The following is a 23,493-nucleotide window of genomic DNA, read 5'->3' as shown; positions in this document are numbered from 1 at the left end:
GCAATGATTCTCCTCATTGAGCTTTTGAGATTCTTTTTCCATCTGGCAAATTCGACTTTTTAAGGCATTCTTCTCCTCATTGCCTTTTTGAGCCTCCTTTGCCATTTGAGTCAGTCCGTTTTTTAAGGTATTATTTTCTTCAGTCAGGCTGTTGACCCTCATTTCATAATTTACTTGCATTGTTCTCATTTCTCTTCCCAATTTTTCCTCCACTTCTCTTATCTGCTTCTTAAGGTCCTCTATGGCCTGTAACCAGCTTGTATTTTCCTTTGAAGCTTTTGGTGCAGGAGTTCTGACTTCACTGTTTTCCTCCTGTTCCATGCCTTGTTCCTTCTTGTCCCCAAAATAGGAGTGTAATGTTGGAATCTTCTGTCTGCTTTGCTTCCTTTGCCTGCTCATTTTGCCACTCAATTATTTGACTTTTGGGCTTTTTGCCACAGTAGGACTCTGCCACCAGACAGGGGAGCTTTTGTCCCAAACGCTGGGGTTTTCTCAGTTGCCGGAGGTATTAGATGGGTGCCCTCTCTGAGGTCACGCTCTGGCAAACTGGACACACACCCCAGGACCTCCACCCTAGACTGCAATCCAGATCCAAGCAGGTTAAAGCAAGAGTGATTACCCCTCAGACTGGTGCTTGGTCCCCCTACACTCTGCAGGCCAGGAGCTGAAGCCGCCATGTGGTGCTGGCTGGCTGTGCCGGCATCTCAGCGGTTTATCGACCCGGGAGTATGGGCCACGCACTCCCACTTACTGGGTCCCAAAGTCCAGACTGCACTGGCCCCTCACCTTGTCCTTTGCATCTACGTATTGATAAATCTGGAAATGGCCACAGCTGCTGCTGATCTGGAGTCCCTCTGGCAGGCAGCTGGTCAGGCCCACCCTGGGGCTAAAGCCTCTCGTGGAGCTGGGCTCGGCTCCCAGAGCGTTGGGCTGGCCAATTCCTGCCGGCCTGCCAGGCTGTCCTCAGCTGGAGGTTAGCTTCTCTGTGTCATTTTGTGGGTTCTGCAGCTCCAAAGTTTGTTTAGAGTCCCCTTTTTACATGGATAGGGGAAGGTGGAAGCCTGAGCCGCGGGAAGGTCATGCTTCTACTCTATTCCTCAGACAGTACCAAGTCATTTTGTTGACTGCTACTTTATAATACAGATTAAAATCTGGTGTGGCTAGGCCACCTTCCCTGCATTTCTTTTTTTTTTTTCAAATACTTTATTAACTTCTGATTTACATCATTCATTTCTTCCAGATTTTGAGTTACATGTTTTCTCCCCATTTTTTCCCTACCCACTGCCCCAAAATAACAGTCCCACAGGATATCCCTTCCTCCAATCTGCTCTCTCCCATACCCCTTTCAAATTTTCTAGTGGATATCTCTATGCCCCAGTGCCTGTATATCTTATTTGCAATTACATGTAAAATAGTATTAATAATAGTGTATATATATATATTTGAATATTTGTTTTTAAAACTTTGAATTCCAGATTCATTCCCTTCCTCCCTTGTCACCCACCCTTACTGGGAAGATAAGCAGTTCAGTATAGGTTGTACATGTGTGGCTAATGCAAAACAATAACATAGTAGATACATTTTAAAAGACTGACTATATTTTCCTCCCTCCTCTCCCACCTCCCACTTGTTCTATTCTCTATTTTGATCCCGTCTCTTTTCAAGACTTTTTAGCTTCCCTCCCCCCCAGACTACCCTCCCTTCCATCATCCCCCCTCTCATCCCCTTCCCTACCTACTCTCTGGAGGGTGAGATACAATATTTAGTGTGTATTTCATTCCCTCCTCAAGCCAAATTCAATGGGAATAAGGTTGACCCATTCCCTTTTGCCTTCCTATTCTTCCCCTCCATTGTAACTATTTTCCCTTGCCTCTTCTATATGAGATAGCTTACCCCATTCTGTCTCTCCCCATCTCCTCTCATTATATTCCTGTCTCACCTCTTAATTTCACCTTTTAAGTATCATCCCTTCTTGTTAAATTGGTCTTGCGCCCTCTATCCATGTATACCTGTAAACATATATACACACATTCACATATGTATTCGCATGCCTATATACCCTCATATATAGACATATACATATATATGTATATATATATTTCTATTCCCTTAAACTACTGAGAAAGGTTTCATCAGTTACAATTATTGTTTTTCCATGTAGGATTGTTAATAGTTCAACTTTGATAGGTTCCTTATGATTTCTTTTCCCTGTTAACCTTTTCATGCTTCTCTTGCTTCTTGTATCTGAATGTCAAATTTTCTATTCAACTCTGTTTTTTTTTCATCAAGAATGCTTGAAAGTCCTCTATTCCACTAAATGACCATATTTTCCCCTGAAACCTGATACTCAGTTTTGCTGGGTAGGTGACTCTACGTTTTAATCCCAGCTCCTTTGACCTCCAGAATATCATATTCCAAGCCCTTCGATCCCTCAGTGTAGAAGCTGCCAGATCCTGTATTATCCTGATTGTGTATCCACAATATTCAAATTGTTTCTTCTTGGCTGCTTGTAATATTCTCTCCTTAATCTGGGAATTCCAGAACCTGGCTATAATATTTCTAGGAGTTTTCTTTTTGGCATCTTTTTCAGGAGGTGATCAGTGGATTTTTTTCAACCTGTATTTTGCCTTCTGGTTCTAAAACATCAGGGCAGTTTTCCTTGAGAATTTCTTGGAGGATGATTTCTAGGTTCTTTCTTTGGTCATGGCTTTCAGGTAGTCCAATAATTTTAAAATTCTCTCTCCTGGATCTATTTTCCAGGTCAGTGGTTTTTCCCATGAGATATTTCACATTGCCTTCTATTCTTTCATTTGTTTGTATCTGTTTAACAGCATCTTGATTTCTCATAAAGTCATTAGCTTCCATTTGCTCCAATCTAATTCTGAAGCAATGATTCTCCTCATTGAGCTTTTGAGATTCTTTTTCCATCTGGCAAATTCAACTTTTTAAAGGATTCTTCTCCTCATTGCCTTTTTGAGCCTCTTTTGCTATTTGCATTAGTCTATTTTTTAAGCTGTGATTTTCCTCAGTCAGGCTGTTGACTCTCATTTTGTAATTTTCTTGCATTGTTCTCATTTCTCTTCCCAATTTTTCCTCCACTTCTCTTATCTGCTTCTTAAGGTCCTCTATGGCCTGTAACCAGCTTGCAATTTCTTTTGAAGCTTTTCAGTGCAGGAGTTCTGACTTCACTGTCTTCCTCCTGTTGCATTCTTTGCTCTTTTTTGTCCCCAAATAGGAGTCTAATGTTGGAATCTTCTGTCTGCTTTGTTTCCTTTGCCTGGTCATGTTACCCCTCTGTCACTTGACCCCTGGGCTTTTTGCCACAGCAGGACTCTGCCACCAGACAGGGGAGCTTTTGTCCCAAACACTGGGGTTTTCTCAGCTGCCAGAGGTATTAGATGGGTGCCCTTTCTGAGGTCTCCACATGCTCTGGCAAGCTGGACGCACACCCCAGGACCTCCACCCTAGACTGCAATCCAGATCCAAGCAGGTTAAAGCAAGAGCAATTACCCCTCAGATTGGTGCTTGGTCCCTCTACACTCAGCAGGCCAGGAGCTGAAGCTGCCACATGGTGCTGGCTGGCTGTGCCGGCATCTCAGCGGCTTCTCACACCCAGGGTAAAAGCCACGCATTCCCACTTACAGCGTCACAAAGTCCAGACTGCACTGACCTCTCACTTTGTTCTTCACATCTATGTGTTGATAAATCTGCAAATGGTGTAATGCCAAGCAAAGGCAACTTCCCAAGGTTCAAAATACCAACATATGTGCTTTCCATTTTATTCAGTGACAAATTAAGAACAGAGAGAATCAACATATAGCATAATTCAAAATACAGCCTTTACCAAGTGTGATTCAATAATCTCCAAGTACTACCCCACCCCTGGACATTACATTCATTTAGTCCATCACAAAGTCCCTCTTCTCAGGGATTAGTTTCCAATCCTAAGTAAAGTACATTCATTTGTTCAATCATAGAACACAAAAAGGTCAAAAGTTCTCCACCCCTGTAAAGTTCCCCACCCCTGGATCACAATTGAATCTACCCCAGAGTTACAACAAGCTTAAGCACAGCATTTAATACCCAAATGGAAGTCTTTTCTTCATCTTGACATGAGGCAAGTTCTCAGCAATCTTTGTTCCTGGGGAGACAAAGCTTAGCAAGGCCACAAGATACATTGCCAGTCTCTTCATTAATTCATTCTCTGTCTGCAGAAGAGTCCTAGGACCCCTGAAAACATTAGCAAAACCCCTTTCCAGGATTTCTGTAAAAATACAACAAGAAAATCCTTCTTCAGGGCTCCTGAACCAACAGCCAGGTTCCAAAACCTCTGCAACAACAGGACTGTCCTTCACCAGTGGACAGAATTCACTCTCTGTCTGCAGAACAGTCTCTGGAGCTCTGAACCAACAGCAAGGTTGCAGAACCTCTGCGACAACAGCACTGTCTTTCACCAGTGGACAAATCTGGCAAAACAACATCAAAATAGACAGACAAAGTACCAGCATAATATTCCTGTCTCCTTTGTCCTTGGCAGCTCTGGGTGGCAGCTCTCAAAAGTCCTGGGCAATTCAAACTGGCCCTCAGCAATCCTCTCAGTCTCTCTCTGCCTCCAAGGTGCTGCTTCCAAAAAGTTCTTCTCCCTCTCTGAGGCAGAAAAAGACTGAAAAGAAAGTCCTGAACTGGGAGGAGCTGGTGATGTAGATTTGGAGAGACACAAGAGAGAGGCAGAAGAACTTTTTGGAAGCAGCACCCTCGTGAAGGCAGAGAGAGACTGAGAGGATTGCTGAGGGCCACTTTGAATTGCCCTGGACTGTTGAGACCTGACCCCGGAGCTGCCAAGGACTGATGAGACATGGCTGCTTTGCTGGTACTTTGTCTCTTTTGATGTTGTTTTGCCAGATTTTCCCACTAGTGAGAGACAGTCCTGTTGTTGAAGAAGTTCTGGAACCTGGCTGTTGGTTAAGAGCTCCTGAGACTGTCCTGCAGACAGAGAGTTAATACTGTCCACTGGTGAAGGACAGTGCTGTTGTTGCAGGAGTCTGGGAACCTTTCTGTTGGTTCAGGAGCCCTGAAGAAGGATTTTCTTGTATGTTTACAGAAATCCTGGGAGAGGGTTTTACTAATGTTTTCAGGGGTCCTAGGACTGTTCTGCAGACAGAGGATGAATTAATGAAGAGACTGGTAGTGTATCTTGTGGCCTTGCTAAGCTTTGTCTCCCCAGGAACAAAGATTGCTGAGAACTTGCCTCATGTCAAGAAAAGACCTCCATTTGGGTATTAAGTGCTGTGCTTAAACTTGTTGTAACTCTGGGGTGGATTCAATTGTGATCCAGGGGTGGGGAACTTTTCAGGGGTGGGGAACTTTTGACCTTTTTGTGTTCTATGATTGAACAAATGAATGTACTTTACTTAGGATTGGAAACTAATCTCCATTTAAGAAGAGGGGCTTTGTGATGGACTAAATGAAGGTACAGCCTAGGGGTGGAGTAGTATTTAGAATAGGGACTTTGTAATTGATTGAATGTAAGGTCCTGGGGTGGGGTAGTACTTGGAGATTATTTAATCACACTTAGTAAATGCTGTATTTTGAATGATGTCATGTTTTGATCTTCTCTATTCTTAATTTGCCACTGAATAAAATGGACAGCACCTATGCTGATATTTTGAACCTTGGGAAGTTGCCTTTCCTTGGCATTACATTACAATATTTTATTTAGAATTTTTTCATCTATATTCATGAGGGAAATTGGTCTATAATTTTCTTTCTCTGTTCTGATTCTTCCCAATTTAGGTATCAGTACCATATTTGTGTCATAAAAAGAGTTTGGTAGGACTCTTTCTCCAATTTTCTTGAATAGTTTGTAAAGTATTGGAATCAATTGTTCTTTAAATGTTTGGTAGAATTCACTAATAAATCCATCTGGCACTGGAGATTTTTTCCTAGGGAGTTCATTGATGGCTTGTTAAATTTCTTTTTCTGAGATGGGGTTAAGTAGTTTACTTCCTTTTCAGTTAATCTGGGTAATTTATATTTTTATAAATATTCATCCATTTCACTAAGATTGTTGAATTTATGTGCATATGATTGGGCAAAATAATTCCTAATTATTGTTTTAATTTCCTCTTCATTGGAGGTAGATTTGCCCTTTTCATTTTTGATACTTGTAATTTGGTTTTCTTCTCTTTTTTTTTTATCATATTGACTAAAGGTCTATCAATTTTATTTTCCAATTAGCTTTTAGTCTATCCTTCCATGACCCTTTATTACATATAATTTTTATTGTATCATGATATGAGAAGGATGCAGTTAATATTTCTGTCTTTCTGCACTGAATTGTAAGATTTTTATGCCCTAGCACATGGTCAATTTTTGTGTATGTGCCATGTACCACAGAGAAGAAGGTATATTTATTTTTATCCCCATTCAGTTTTCTCCAGAGGTCTGCCATATCTATCTTCTCAAAGATTCTATTTACCTCCTTAACTTCTTTCTTGTTTATTTGATGTTAGATTTATCAAGTTCAGAGGGGGGAGACTGAGGTCCCCCACTAGTATAGTTTTGCTATGTATTTCTGCTTCTAACTCCTTTAACTTCTCCTCCAGCAATTTGGATGCTGCACTGCTTGGTGCATAAATGTTTAGTAATGATATTGCTTCATTTTCGATGGTGCCTTTTAGCATGATGTTTCCTTCCTTATCTCTTTTAATTAGATCTATTTTTGCTTTTGCTTTGTCTAAGATAAGGATTGCTACCCCTGCTTTTTTTTTTACTTTAGCTGAGGCATAATATATTTTACTCCAGCCTTTTACCTTTACCCTGTGTGAGTCTCCTTGTTTCAAATGTGTTTCTTGTAAACAGCATATTGTAGGATTATGGTTTTTAATCCATTCTGCTATCTGCCCCCATTTTATGGGAGAGTTCATCCTATTCATATTCACAGTTATGATTACTATCTGTGTCTTTTCCTCCATCTTATTCCCTCATCTGTTTATGCCTTTATTTTTCCCCTTCTCTCTTCCCCTCCTTAAGAGTTTTCTTTTTGACTACCACCTCCCTCAGTATTCCCTTCTTATCAACCCCACTCACTTTTCCTACCCTTCCCCCTTACTACTTCTTCCCTCCCTTCTAATCATGCTTCCTCTTTTCTTAGTCCTTCCCCCCTCCTACTGCCTGCAGGGTATGATGGGTTTTTGTATTTAATGTAGTATGTTATTTCTTCCTTGAACCAAGATTGATGAGAATAGATCTCATGCAATGCTCATCTCCCTCCCCTCTTTCACTCTATTATGATAGGTTTTATGTCTCTCCTTGATAGAGTCCTATACATAGCTGATTATGTTATTCCCTCCTTACACCAGAACCAATAGGGCAAAGCTCATATAATGTTTATCTACCTCCCTTCTTTCCTTGTACAATAATATGTTTTTAAGCCTCTTTGTGTGGCATAATTTACCCTTTTCTGCTTCATTCTTTCCTCTTCTTCCATTGCGGTCCTTTTGCACCCCTTAATAAGGTTTTTTTTTTATCATCATTTTGTTTAATTTATACCCACACCCTCTATTTATCTATGTCCCTTTTAAATGTTGCAACAAGTATACAATTCTCAATATTAACAGGTATCAACTTCCCATATAGGGATGCAAACAATTTGCTCTTCTTAAATAACAAGTTATGTGTGTGCATGTGTGTGTGTGTGTGTGTGTGTGTGTGTGTATGTTTTCCCTATTTACCTTTCTATGTCTCTCTTGAGACTTGTAATTGGAGATGGAATTTTCTATTGAGTTCTGGCTTTTTCATAAGGAAGGTCTGAAAGTCCCTTATATCATGCAATGACCATCTCCTTGCCTGAAAGATTATGCTCAGTTTCACTGAATATGTGATCCTTGGTTGTAACCTGAGCTCTTTTCCCTTGAGAAATATATTCCAGTCTCTCTGATCTTTCAATGTAGAAGCTGCCAGATCCTGTGTGATCCTCACTGTAGTTCCATGATATTTGAATTGGTTTTTTTTTCTGGCTGCTTGTAGTATTTTCTTTTTTACCTGATAGTTCTTGAATTTGGCTGCAACATTTTGCATAGTTTTCAATTTGGGATCTCTTTCAGGAGGTGTCCAGTGGATTCTTTCAATATCTATTTTATCCTCTGGTTCTAGGATCTCAGGGCAGTTTTCCCTGATGAGCTCTTGGAAGATGATGTCCAGGCTCATTTTTTCATCATAATTTTCTAGTAGACCAATAATTCTTAGACTATCTCTCCTGGATCTGTTTTCCAAGTCAGTTGTTTTTCCATTGAGATATTTTACCTCTTTTTCTAATTTTTCTTTCTTGATGTTTTGTTTGATTCTTGGTGCCTCATAGAGTCATTAGCTTCAATTTTGTTGATTCTAATTTTTAGCAAATTATTTTCTTCAGTTAGTTTTTGAACCTCCTTTTCCATATTTTTTTTTTCCATCAGACTTTATTTTTAGGGATTTATTTTCTCCAGTTAGATTTTTGAGCCTCCTTTTCCATTTCACACATTTTTCTTTTTAAAGAGTTGCTTCCTTCATTGGAATGTTTTGCTATTTTCACCACTTTGATTTTAAAAGAATTTGTCAATTTATCTTCTACCTCTCTAGTTTGGTTTTTAAAGTCCTTCTTGAGCTCTTCTAAGAATGCTTTCTGGGCTTGAGACCAGTTCGTATCCCCTGTTGAGGCTTCAGCTCTGGCTGTGTAGTCAATGCTGTCTCCTTCTGAATTTGGTTCTTCACACTAGCAATAATAGAATTCTGGAGTCTTTGTCTTTGCAATCTGTCTTTTACCCATTTTGAGGCAGGACCTTAGCCACACCCTTCCTCTAGGACTCCCAAGCCTTCACTATTTTAAAATTTTGCTCTGGGTCAATAATTTCTGTGTTTTCAGGGTTTGAGGGGGGGGGGATTGGAGCAGCTGGGGTTCACTCTGCCATCCTAGTCCTTGGAAGTTCAGGTGGGTGCTTTTTAAATTTCCAGGCTATGGTTTGATAGGCCCATGAGTAGCTGCTGCCACTGCTGCCACAGGCCCTGCATTTGTCTCTTATTCCAGCCCTGTAGTGATAGGCCTGGGAATGGCCCTTAAGGTTGGTGGATCAACTTGCTGCCATGTTGTCTGTGGCCTCTGAGCACCCACCATGTCCCATTATTTATTTTTAACATTCTTTTTAAAAAAAAATTTGAATTCCAAATTCTTTCCCTCCCTCCTAACCTTTCCCTACCCATTGAGGAGGCAAACAATATGATATCTATTATACACATGAAGTCATGCAAAACATATTTCCATGTTAGCCATGTTGAAAAAAAAAAGCAAGAAAAAGAAAGTACAAAAAATTATGCTTCAATTTGCACTCAGAGCTTATCAGTCCTCTCTCTGGAAGTGGATAACATTTTTTAATGTGACTGTTTTAGAATTGTCTTGGATCATTGTACTGATCTAAACTAAGTCTTGTTTTGATCATCATTGCAATATTGCTACTACTGTATACAATGATCTTTTTTCCTGCTCACTCCACTCTGCATCAACTGGTATAGGTCTTCTCAGGTTTTTCTGAATTCATCCTACTCATCATTTCTTATAGCACAATAGTATTTAAAAACAATCTTATGCCACAGTTTGTTCAGTCATTCCACTTGATGAGAATTTCCTTTATTTCCAATACTTTGTCACCACTAAAAGAGCTACTTATAAATATTTTTGTATATATAGATACTTTTCCTTTTCCTTTGATCTCTTTGGGATACAGTCCCAATAGTTTCCTGGATCAAAGGCATAGTTTTATTGCCCTTAAGGCATAATTCCAAATTGTACTACAGAATGGTTAGATCAATTCACAAATCCACCAACAATGCATTAGTATCCCTGCTTTTCTACATCCCATCCAGCATTTGTCATTTCCCTTGTCTGTCTTATTGGTCAATTTGATAGGTGTGGTATCTTAAAATTATTTCAATTTGCATTTCTTATCCAATAGTGTTTTAGAGCATTTTTTTCATCCGACTATAGAGAGCTTTGATTTCTTCTCCTGAAACATTTCCTTTCACCATTTATCAATTGGAGAATGGTTTTTATTTTTATAAATTTGTCTCTTTTCCCTATATATTTTAGAAATGAGTAGTTTATCTAAGAAACTTGCTGTAAAAATCTTTCCCAAAGTCTTAATTTCCTTCTAATTTTCATTTTTTTCCTTCTAATTTTGGTTTTGTTTGTGCAAACCTTTTTTAAATTTTCATGTCATCAAAATTGTCCATTATACTTCCCATGGTCCTCTCTATCTCTCTTGTTTAGTCATAAACTCTTTCCTTATTTGTAGATCTAATCTCACAGGTGAAATATTCCCTACTCCCCTAATTTGCCTATAATATTGCCTTTTATATCGAAACTATGTAGATATTTTGACCTTATCTTGGTATATGCCATTATATATTGGTCAATGCCTGGCTTCTGCCAGACTGCTTTCTAGTTTCCCCAGCAATATTGTGCAATTGGTGAGTTCTTGCCCCCCAAAGTTTGGATCTTTGAGTTTATCAAACACTAGATTACTATGTTCATTTACTATGGTGATTAGGGCAATTTATCTAATTAGGAATTAGGTAATTACTGATTATCCTAACAATAGATACTCACTGGGGCCAATAAACAATGACTTTTTCCTTTGGGTCTTAGATTACTGAGTAACTGAGTGTAATGGCAATGTAAATTTTTTAAGATCTTCCCTGCCCCTAGGCTAAAGTGCACCTGGAGCCTGGGGTGGGAGGCTTGTTTTTCAGTAGATACTTTTTGATTGGCCAGTGAGTCAATAAGGTTGTTACAATCTCTGAGCCAGGGAAGGCTATATAAGCCCTGATGTGTAGCTTTGTTTTGAGGCTCACTTTGAGAAGTGTTCTGTGATTTGATCTGATGAGACTCTGGGAAGCTGTTGTTGAGAGCCCCCCTCGGCTTTGAAAAACCCAGATGTTGATTTGGTTTGGGTGTAATGGTTGGACAGTTTGGAAACTGTCTACTTGATCTGTTTCTCTGTCTTGATAATTCTGTCTGTATACTCTGAAGTTCGGGGTGCTGACCTTTTTCCCCTGAATGAGGTAAACTACATGTTTGACTGATTAAAGTAAGTTTGTTAACCCATTTTGAGTTGCTTTCCTTTATCAAAGCAGATCTAAGAACCTGTGTTGGCAGCCACCCTGGGGACTCTTGGGGTGCTTGCTGCTACAAAATGGCATCACGAACAGGATCTGCAGAGTAAAGGAAAGTATGGGGATTGGAATAATTGTTTGTTTCCCAGTTGTGGTAGCTGTGACTCTGTGGAGCCATGGACCAGGAGAGAAGAATGGCCTGCATGCAAACTTCGCTGAGCTGAGAGCAGGAATGGTGAGCTGCCTGCATTGGGACCTGGGCAGAAGCCAGGAGTGGCTGCTGCCTGTGGGAGGAGAAGGAACCCAGGAGTTCGGAATTCAGCCACAGGAAAAGATAAGAACTGAGCAGCAAAGCAAGGCCACTGAATGTGTTTCCTTGCTGCATCCACAGTTTGGGACCCAGGGGGAGGATGGACTTGTGACTATGGTGGGTGGGATGAAGTGCCATGGACCTCCAAGGATCCCACCTTGTTGGTTTTGTTGCGCAGCCCCCTCTCTGTACTTGGAAGCAGGGGCTGGAGCTGTGTGAGGGGAAGGACACCCCCTGCCCCCAAGAGAACTTTATTTGGACTCTTGTTTTGAATTGAAGTGGTAATGCACTGTGCTTTGTGTTTGTTTAAGGCCCAGTGGCCACTTTGGTAACTTTAGTTCGGTATCTTGAAAATGTGACCTAAAAGATGTTTAGTGCTATGCCAAATATATCAGCAATGCAATATTCACAATGCCTACAGCAATTGTAAATATGCTGATGTAGTTGTTAATCACAAAAATATATCAGGCTTTCTATATGGGGGATAAAGAGAGAACATTTATTAAAATACCAAAAGACTAAATCTCAAAACCAGAAAGTCAAAGCCATCAGAGTAGTTATGAAATTGGCACAGGTAGATAAAGTAGAAAGCACCCACGTTCTCAAGCCTTTAAAACAGAACAGGCTACCTCAGGCAAAGCTCTTCCTCTCCCCACTCACAGCAACTATTCAGTGGACAGGAAGCGTGCTCCCAGCAGCTCCGGCCCCTGGCAGTCCTCGGCAGGAGTCCTTAGCAGAAATTCTGGCTGGCTCAAAAAGGGGTTCACACCTCCACCTCCACCTCCACCTGGGGACTACTGTCACTGCCTCTGCTACTGCCGCCGCCACCACCAGTCACTGCAGGAACTCTAGCTTGGCTTCCTCTTCCTCTTGCCCCACCCCTTCCTGCTACATCAGCAAGTCCAATGGGGCATGGAAGATTTTTAAATCCCATAACCCTTACACTGAGTTACTTAGGCCCCTCCCTTGGCTTCTGGACTTTAGTTTTTTCACTGTAAAATTGTGGCCTGGTGCAAAAAGCATCCATCAGACAGTCAGAAACCAAATCTCTTGCCCTGGCTCTGATGCTAACTCTCTGAGTAGCTTTTAAGAGGTCATTTGGTCTCACATAGTCTTAGTTTCCTTATCTGTAAAATGAAGGGTTTAAACTAGATGATCCTTAAGATTCCTTCTAAGCTATGATTCTTTGATTGTTGTGTAGTACTGATGAGGTATGGGCTCTGGGAGCCCCCTCAAGCTCTCCTTGAGTCCTTGAGGTACAGGCTCTTGAACTCTGATTAAATCATCTCATCTGATGAGGCATTTGCATGAGGCAATAAGCCTTACATTGTGGCTGAGCCCAAGCCTCAGTTACTAGACTTCCCACCCCTGAGCCAATCAAAGTGTAGATTCACCCTTGAACTGGCCCAGCCCACCATTGTCTGTGGTCTCCAGGTGGCCTCCAGCAACTTCCCACCCTTGATCAACTCATTGACCTCATTAACTCCTCCTGAAGACCCTCCCCAACCTCCTCCCCTAGACCACCCATAGATTCCTCTCACAACCTTCTGTATATAAGACCCCATCATGTTAGTGAGAGCACCATAGAATGACCTAGCACAGACTTACTCTATGTCTAATGCAAGCAAACTTTTAATAAATTTTACTTTTCTTTGGCTGAGAGAAAACTTGAGTTTTAAGTTTTCAGAAAAATTGAATTTTTCAATTCATTTGGCAGGACCTTGTGTGTTGGTATTTTGGGGTCTCTAGAGCAACCCTAACCCTCTTTATGGGTAACCTCTTCAGTACCCCTCTCAAATAAAAATTGGTGCAGTAGAAGTGATCATCATTTAATTTACTTGTACTTGACTACCATCCTGATTTTTAACCTAGGTCCTCAGGTAAAAACTCTAGAAATGGGCACCTTGAAATTTATTTCATTCAAACTAAAGAGATCTTCAGTGGAGAGAGGCCACTTTCTTTTGTGAACCAACCTATAATGTTGGTACCGTTAGTTGTACATCTGAGGTTATAATTTCTGTTGTGCCAAAGTATCTAGTTGGCTGTGAGGTGTGTATGTGTATGCATACATGTATATGTATTTATACACACACACCTCAGTGATACAGTGGGATTGGAATCAGGAAGACCTGAGTTCAAATATGGCCTCAGATACTTACTAGCTTTGCGACCCTGGGCAAGTCACTTAACCCCTATTTGCCTCAGTTCCTCAACTGTAAAATGGGGACACACTAGAGAAGGGAATGACAAGTACAATGACACTCCAGTACCTTTGCCTAGAAAACCCCATGGTTATATCCTAAAGGAAGCCAGGGTTTCCAAGTTATACAAGTGAGGAGGGAAAATCTTCAAGCATAATAGACATTCCACTCTGTCCAGTATTAAAATATGAGGGAAGATGCCATTTTTAACATAATATGAAAGGCTATGCAAAAACAAAGGATAATCAGAATAGTCTGTGATAGTCTGATAAAGACAAAATAACAAAAGCATATATACTATGTACACACAAACACACACATATATGCTTATGACAGGTAAACAAACACTTGCTAAAAATTTTCACTAGAAATCAAATTGAAAGTGTTTGTTGAATTATATTCCCTCAATAGTCAATAATAAAAGAACAAAGTTGTGCAAAAGATCTGAGTTCAAATCCTGCTTCTGGTAACTTACTAGCTGTGTACTCCACTTGAGCTCTAGGGTACACCCTGGGCATATCACAAACTCTCTGAACCTCAGATTTCTCATCTATAAATGGGAATAAAAACATCTGCATTATCAACTTGGGAGGAAAATGCTTTATAAACCTAAAAGTTCTCTATAATTGATAAATGTACTTTACTGTCATTGTCAGAGAAGATGCTATATTCAGGATCACCAGTCAAGGACAAAGGATTTACCCAAGGTTGTACAGGGAATCAGTGGTAGAGTCAACAGCTGATGTCAGCTCTTCAACCTTTAGGTCCAATATATTATTATTACTATTTACAATCAAATAGAAGTTGCCTGTGTCCACTAATGGGACAAAAGGGGCTTCATCAAAGAACTGGAAAAACCAGTCAATAATGATTACAGTAACATCTTTTTATTGGTTGTATTTAAGGCAAAATCTAAAAGAGGCCACATAGCTGAACTAGAGATGTCTAAGGGATTGAGTGTAGGGAGAAAGGAAGATTGCTAGGGCAGCCTGATGAACCCCCCGTGGTGGGGTTAGGACTCATCTCTCCAAATCAGAGTAGCACTTTGATACCTTTACACAGGCCAGAACTACCATCTCAAAATAGAAGAGCCAGGAAATGTCACAGAGATGCTCAGATAAGGGTTTTTTAAATGATGAAGGAGTCTGTAGGATGTATGTATGATGCTGTAGGAATCTTGGGTCCATGATTAGGGGCACAAAGACTCATGGATCAACACTTCTCAGGTGTTTTCAGGGTCCTACTCAGGGAGATTTAATAGGTTTCTCTCCCTTGAAATCACAGGCAAGGGAACTACTAATCAGCTACGAAATTGTAAGTTTCTAGCCTTGAATGTTTCAAGTATAATGTTTCCAGATATGTGGGTAGGAGTGTTTGAGAGAAAGGGCAGAGCAGAAGGGAGTGTAGGAGGATGGGGTAAGCACAGAGAAAGCCAGTCTGTTGGCTAAAGAAAGATTAGGAAAAAAAAAAACAAACAAACCCATATCATAACAGAAGGTTACAAGATTTGTTGTGTCGGGGTTTTTTCCCAGACTGTAACAGAAGGTCTTCTAACACGTTAGGTAGATGTTCTGAGGAAGATGGACAAAAGTTGCATAGAATGGACAGGCATGAATGGGTTGTGATCAGCACAGGTAGAGGGAATACCCACATTGATGAGGTCAAGGATGAATTAAAGCACTGATGTATTAATTAAGATTATTATGAGCCATCTACAGATAAGCCATAATATTATAATCTTATGGAGATCACTTGAACAAATGAAGGTTAATGTTAAGAAGGTAGTGTGGAATAGGGGGAATAGATTGCCCTGGATTTGGAAGCAAAGGACCTGGTTTCATGTTCTGGTTCTGTGAACTTTTAGCAAGTCACTTAACCTTTCTAGGTCTCAGTTTCCTCATCTGTAAAATGAAGGGGTTGGCATAGAGGACTTCTATCGTTGTTGCTGGCTTTTTCAATTATGTCTTACTTCATGTGACCCCATTTTGAGGTTTCTTGGCAAAGATACTAGAGTAGTTTGCCATTTCCTCTCCAGCTCAATTTACAGATGAGGAAACTGAGACAAACAGGGTTAAGTGATTTGGCCAAAGTCACATGGCTAGTTTTTGTGTTAAGTGTCTGAGGCCTGATTTGAACTCAGGTACTCCTGACTCCAGGGCTGATGCTCTATTCACTGCGCCACCTAGCCACCCCTAAAACTAGTAGTTTTCTGAGGTTGGATTCAAACTCAAGAAGGTGAATCATCTTGACTTCAGGCCCAGCCACTCCACCCATTGCATTATCGAATCTTAATGTGCAGATTCCATTTATTCAGGTTAGTCAGAGGGGCTGTTCTCTTTTTAAGGGTTCATCTTTAAGTGATTTTATAAGAGGTCTTCTTTGTATATTGAAATGTTTGTATTTGTTGATGATTGGGTTCATGCTTAAGAAAACTTATTTAAAAAAAAAAACTGGTCCTTTCTAACTTCAAGTTAAGCCTGATTGACTGAAGGGAAAGGTTTGGAATAGTAAAGACTGAATTCTATTCCAGCTCCTGGATATAGTTATTGAAAGTCATACCCTAGAATTCAGAGATTCCCAAACTTATTTGGCCTACTGTCCCCTTTAAAAAAAAAAAATTACTCAATGCTTCCCTTGGAAATCTGCTTCCTTTAACCTTTTAACATTTTTTTTTTAATTTACATAATTTCAAAAGACCATTCAAAAAAATGATGCGGGGTGGCCAGGTAGCACAGCGAGTCAGAGCACCGGCTCCAGTGTTGAGAAGACCTGGAGATCGAATCCCGGGCTCAGACACTTAGCACCCACCCAGAAACACCTGGCCGTGTAACCTTGAGCAAGTTACTTAACCCCAATTGCTTTAAAAAAAAAAAATGATGCATCTTAAATTTAATAATTAATTATAAATTTGTGGGGGTTTTTCCTGCATTGAAATTTTGATGACCATATAGTATGGTATTGTAAACAATATGCACATATTCCTGCCTAGGCATGCTGGACTTCTTAACAATGCCTGATGACTGATGCCTGATATGCTCACTTGCCAACACTTGCTTGTTAAGACCTGTAAGCAGACTTGACCACTGATCAGTTAAAATTAGCATTTTCTATGTTTATTTGGAAAATAATGTAATCATTATGACTTTAACTGTTACACAACAGATGAAACGTGCATAAACAGTTTTTCAAAATTTTCTTCTCTTCTTTCCTTATGCTTCCCATGCCCCCTTATTTTTATTCAACACCCCACCCCCCTGCATTCAAAGCTATTATAGCCCTCCCCTACAAAGTTCCAACACCCCCCCAGGGGGTGGTACCACCCACTTTGGAAACCTACTGGGGGCCTAGATCAAGGTGATCTGAGTCCTGCAACAAACTTCTCACAGTGTTCTAATAGTTTCTATTGTTTCTATTTGGGGTTATCATATTTTAGGGCATTTCCAGGTTCTATCCCTAAAAGAGGTATGGGATGAATGAATGAATGAAAAAGTATTTATTAAGTGCTTTTGTTCTGCCATCAAGGAGATTGTATTCTAACTGGGGGAAAAACACATAAAGGAAGATTCAAGGGGAAGCTGATATAGAATCCTAAGAGGTACTGATTAGTAGGGGTGATGCCTGCACACACAAGTAGCCTGCAGACTATTAAACAGGTAGTATCCAAGTTGTTAGGAATAGATGTATACAAGACAAGGGCTATACCTCCCCAAGGCTTCTAGAAATTAGGTAAGAGCAGTGGAGTTCTCCCAGTGCTTGCATTCTAATCAGAAGGCTCACAGAAGGTTGAGTCAGAATGTTGTTTCTGCTGATCTTCTGTGCTAGTATGAACCTGGGTATCTGACCCCCACACCCACCCCAAATTAGGGTAGAAGTCCTGTTGTGGATTCCTGGCTGGTTGGACAACAAACACCCTTCCCTCCCTACTTTCCCTAAGAACACTGACCCTGGATTGAAAGCTATCTATCCTTAATCATCAGGGTTATCGAAATCTTACCTTAAAGATATGAAGGTTTGGGGTAGTCTAGTGAATTTTGACCTGCCTTTTGGGTCCTCTTTGACTTGAAGCCATTTGCACGACAAGCACTGCACTGATTGAAGCTGGATCCATTATTTCAGTGATCTCAAATCCACGATAGCAGCATTAGACTGCTTGTTATCCTCCTTCCCTCAGACTGGAATAGCACCCTCCCCCCCAAAAAAAAATCATGCTGTCTTTCTAAGAGAGTAGGAAAACCACTCCAGTATCTTTGCCAAGAACACCCCAAATGGGGTCAAGGAGAGCCAGACACAACTGAACAACAACAAAAATGTAAATAGATTAATGACAAAGACAAAACACACATGAAAACTTGGTTTGAGTTCCTTGTTCCTTCTTATAGCCTCTAATGGACCACCCACCCCTCAGCCTAGCCGGTTCCTCTTAATTCCATTTCTTATCCTTTTCAGAAACTTCTCCTTCTCAGACCCTCCCACCAGTTTTCTAGTTAGGGCTGCAATAGACAAGCACACCCTGGTGACCACGGAATGGTGACTGTCCTGTGTCACTCTAGCTTCCTCTCAGCTTTTTGGTGCTGAGTCCTGACTCAGGTCTCTTTGCTGGGCAATGGCTGTCTGGGCTTTCTGCTTCACAATCAATGGAGAAAGAGGCAGTACAATACACTAGCCAAAGGAAAAGGGGAAAGGAGGCCCAGGATATATTAACTTCTTACAATTATGCAATAGAACTTCACTTTCATGATCAGTGGCATCACCTATATTAGGGGGCCTCTCCATCCCTAACACATACCGTATGTAAAAGGAATGAATGTGTTCTTTTAAACCATTTTGATTTCTGAAATGTTATTTATATTAATCCATTACTATTTTAACAAGTGGGTGATGGGACACCATGCTTTTGGGGGTGGGGGGGGACCAGTCCTGACCAATGTCTTTTGTTTTTTTTCCAACCTTATTTAATATTTTATCTTTTCTCAATTACATGTAAAATACAATTTTAATATTCTTTTTTTTTTTTAGTTTTGCTCAACTGCTTTTCTTTCTTTCTTTCTTTTTTGGTCTTTATTAATTTATTTACTTTTACTTTACAACATTCATTACCACAATTCCTTGAGTTTCAGATTTTCTCTCCCTCCCCCTTCTCCCTGCTATGTTGGCATACAATCAAGTATATTATCTGCAAATACTTTCACATTAGGCATTAGTCAGGTTATAAAGAAGGATTGTATCAGATGGAATGAAGAATGGGAAAGAGGAAACAAAACCAAACAAGAAAATGAAAAAGGGCAGGTAGTTTGCTTCAATCTGGGTTCAATCTCAGTTCTTTCTCTGGATGTAAACATCTCTCTCCATCATGAGTCTTTTGGTTTGACTTATGTCTCTGGATTGCTGAGAAGAGTGCAGTTTATTGAAGTTGGTCGTCATACATACGTTGTGTGAATCAGAAGAATCAGCACATGAGTTGGGCAGATGGTGTAGAATGGAATTGAGACCTAGGGGTAACTATTACAGATGTATTTAGTATTGGGGCCCTGATCAGAATTTCAAGGGGTGATACTTGACTATACCTACATCCTTGCAGAAGGACACTGTAGTAGGAAAGAAAGTGTTATATTTGGAATCAGAGACTGATTTTCTGTCTCAAATCCTGTCTCTGATACTTAGTAATTGTATGACCACGGGTCAATTGCTGAAAAACCAATCTGAGCTTCAGTTTTTTCATCTGTAAAATGGGAATAATGCCTATACTACTTATGTCCTGGGATTAGTATAAGGTTCAGATCAGAGAGATAATGTACATAGAGCTTTTTATGTAAAACTATACACAAAGAATTCAGCTGAATGAACTAGGCAGCTCTGACACTCACCATAGATTTTTAAAATTGGCTAGTCAATTCAATCAAAACTGTTAAACGGATCTCAAAGTGAACAAAGTCCATAGAGGCCCCAGGGAAACCAGAGCAGTCAGAGGAGGTATTGTCCTCACAACTATGCTCTTTTAAAATGCCAATCTTGGCGGGAATGCTAGATTGAATCTTAAAAATAATTTAACCCTTCATACATAATATAATCATTCTAAGGATGAGGAAGCTGTGGGGAAGGGATTGGTCCAAGTTCACACAGGTTGGAGGTTAAGTAACAGGTTTTGAAAAAAAATTGACCCCAGGTCTCCTCATTTAAAATCAGTGCTCTTTATACTGTCCCACTGTTACCCCCTACTGCAAACACATCGTACCTACCAGTTTAGTGGAAATTAGTTTTTTGGATCAGTTTTCCACTGAGAGGAAGGATGGGCAGCTGTAGATGCTATGTCACAGGGAGAAAAAGGACCAAAAAGGAGAAAAGCCACCAAAAAGGGAAACAGAAAACTACAAAGACAACTTTGTCTATTTTAATATTCTGACCATGGGGTTGGCCCTGATGTCATTTTCAAAATGGGACATTCCAGGCTTGGGAAGGAGAGATGTGATGGGTTCTCCTTTGCACAGTTTCACATTTAGATATACAGTTAATCTATGGTGGATGGCAAAGGCTTAGATCACTATACAAAATCATCTGCAAAGTACCCAGCAGGATGCTTCTCATAATTTTTTTTTCTTCAAAAAACTGTGGCTAAATATGGCCCTTGGGGACCTCCTCCTGTCATTTACCCTCTATTCCCCTCTTGCTCCGGTGGACACAATAAAGCTGTTAAGGATGGTCAGAAGTGTCCCTGAGGCAAGGCTGGGTTCAATGTATTTGGTTCTAGGAATTAAACCTCTGTGTAGCAGAGAAATAGAAACAAATTTTGTCCTCTGAAAGCCACCCCCACCTCTTAGGGTCCAGGTTTCCTTTTGGTCTTTTGAATAGTGTGTGTGTGTGTGTGTGTGTGTGTGTGTGACAGAGACAGAGAGAGAGAGAGAGAGAGAGAGAGAGAGAGAGAGAGAGAGAGAGAGAGAAAAGGGGGGAGGGGGAGGGAGAGGGAGACAGAGAGAGAGAACTTCTCTGGATGTTTTAGAGGTGGGGTATTTCTCTGGTATTTTAGGAGGATAAAGTAAGGCTAGTGACCTTGCACAACCCTCTCTCACTTAAATCCCATTCACTTGCATGTCATGGCATCACCTCCCTGAAGTCGTGGTCCTCTTTCAGAACAAGGGACAAACAACAACAACAGAGGTGAGGTAGAGGAGAGCTTTATGAAACAGTGTGAGCAGTATCTGGCAAATTTGCAGGACTGCACTCTTCACAAAAACTTAATTCTATTAAATTAGTATTTATTATGTGCCATCTCCAATGACTTCCTCTTAACTCTAGGACAAGGGTTCTTAACCTAGAGTTTGAGAGCTTAAAAGGGTTTTTTTTTTTGCAACTATATTTCAATATAATTGGTTTCTTTTGTAATCCTATGTATTTTATTTTATGCATAAAAACCCCCAAACTTTATTCTGAGAAAGGATCCAGAGGCTTCACCTTACTGCCAAAGGGTCAGTCAGTCACAAAGCATTTATTAAGTTTCTACTACTGTATACCAGGCACTGCCCTGGGAATAGAGAAGAAAAAGGGGCAAAAGATAGTCCTCACCTGATGGGGGGACAGGATCCCAATAGGTTCAGCAGGAATTCTGATCTCGTCCAAGACCAGGAAACCTGCAAGGGCCTCTGGAAAGAATTCAGCTCAGCCTTGCTTGGAGTTAGAGTTGAGAAAGTTTATTATTACACCATTACAGCAGGCAAGAGTCCTTTAGGGGACCTGCAAGTGAGAGGGGTACATGCTTTTACCTTTAAAGGGTAGGGCTGCCATTGTCAGGGCTGACCTGACGGGAGGGGCCTCAATGCATAGACAAAGGTCAGAGCAGACCAAGAGGAGCATGTGAATAGATAGTTTAGATAAGATTTGGGCAGGTCGTTAAGGAGACAAAAGGCAAGGATAAAGGAGGGTGTGGGCCAGGCCTGGGAAGAAATGAAGAGATTAAGTAAGAACAAAAGGGGTCACAGGGTGTTGCTTAGGTGGAGTGTGGGATAGGGAGAAGGGGCAGAGCTCAAGGGTGGGAAAGGACAAATTACAACTTCACAGACTGGTTTTACAAGTTGGTTTGACCTAGACCCCAGGTACCCCATCATTACCCTCAAGAAGCTTGTGATCTATTGGAAGAGACAAAACAAATATGTACAAACTATATTCAGGATAAATAGGAAATAATTAACAAAGGTAAGGCACTAGAATTAAGGCTTCCTGCAGAACGTGGGATTATAATTGGGACATAAGGAAGCCAGGAAGGTGAGTAGTAAGAGCAGAAGAGGGAGAGCATTCCAGGCATGAGGGAGAGCCAGAGAAGATTCCCAGAGCAGAGAGAGGGAGTGTCTTGTTCAGGGACCAGCCTAGAGGTCAATGCCACTGGATGGAAGAATACAGGGTAGGGAGCTTACTCCCTTACACTTTACACAGTATAAGAAGGTTGGAAAGAACTAGGTTATGAAGAGCTTTGAATGCCAAACAGAGCATTTTGTATTTGATCCTGGAGGCTACTCAAGAGCCCCAGAAGTTTATTGAGGAGTAGAGGAGAGGGGAGGATATGGTCCAGCTCACACAAAAAAATGAAGAATCCCTGCCCTAAGATCAAACATAAACAACTTCTGTTTGGATTCTCCAGTTCTTCCCAAGCTGGCTCTGACTGACTGTGAGAAATGTTAGCAATTTGGTTTCCACAGATTCTATAGGAGCAATGGACATTGCAACAGGCAGGAAGATGTAAATTAGGATGAGGGAAGGAAGGGCAAAACGACTCTATCCAATCATATAGCTGGAAGAAATCTGTAAGTTTACCCTTGGAAGAGGCCTGGGCTAAGCTGGCTCAAGCCTGGGCTAAGCTGGCTCAAACAGTCACCTTCTATGTCAAAGGATGGTCACCAACTTTCATATAAAGGAGTAAATGTGGGCAGTTCAGAAAAATTGTACCCCAGAAGAGCTGGGACCAACCCCAGTTCTGAAGAGAGGAACAAGGCAGGAAATTCAAATAGAAACAGCATAAAAGGACTTGCATTTGCCTGATTCTCTGTAGTCTTTTGAAGAGGCTACCCATTTATTCAGAAAGAACAAGTGTAAAATAAAGTTAATGAAAACCTTCCTTGCTTTCCAAAGAGTACTGTTTATTCCTAGACTAAGTATGTTTCCAACATGACCTTTCCCAGCTTATTACATAATCTTCTTCAAGTACTCCACAGTCCCACAGGTTTGGTCTACTTTCTGCTCCCCCTACAAGACATTCCATGTCTTTTCTTTCAATTTTCATACAGGTTGTCCTATTTACATATGTAAGTGACCTATGTACAGACTCAACTTAAATGCTACTACTTACACTCTTCCTGACCCTCCCAAGAGTACTTTGTCTATTATCACATAGCTAATGAAGTGTATGAGACAGGATTGTAACCCAGGTTCCTGAACTTTGTACGTACCTATTAAGTACCTAGATGTACCCAAACCTCATATTCCAGAAAAGGACACGAAGGCATACCATGAAGAAAGGGGTTTTGAAAGGGGGAGTTAGGAATGGAAATGGTGGCATTAGAGAGAAGGAGGAGATATCCTAGGATTTAGAGGTAGTTCATTCCCTCTCATTTTGCAGATGAGGAAACTGAGACCCAGAAAACTTAAGTGATTGCCTCCAAGTCCTACAGTTATTAAATTGAAGATTTCTGGTTTAGTGTAGTTCCAGTTTATTTAGAATTTGCCACAACTAAAATTTTGGTTTTTTTTTAAACAGAAAACCAAGCATAAGTTACTGAATGGAAAAGTATTTCACAGTTCTTATCTTCCCCCACTCCCCTTTTAACCTTCAAAATCAGACGTAAACATTTCAGC

The sequence above is a fragment of the Petaurus breviceps genome, unplaced genomic scaffold (assembly GCF_028583685.1).
Source record: "Petaurus breviceps papuanus isolate PSGF00001 unplaced genomic scaffold, PetGlider_PUasm1.0 76, whole genome shotgun sequence".
Classification (NCBI taxonomy): domain Eukaryota; kingdom Metazoa; phylum Chordata; class Mammalia; order Diprotodontia; family Petauridae; genus Petaurus; species Petaurus breviceps.
The sequence above is the reverse complement of the archived record's forward strand: the minus strand, read 5'-3'. Positions refer to the sequence as shown.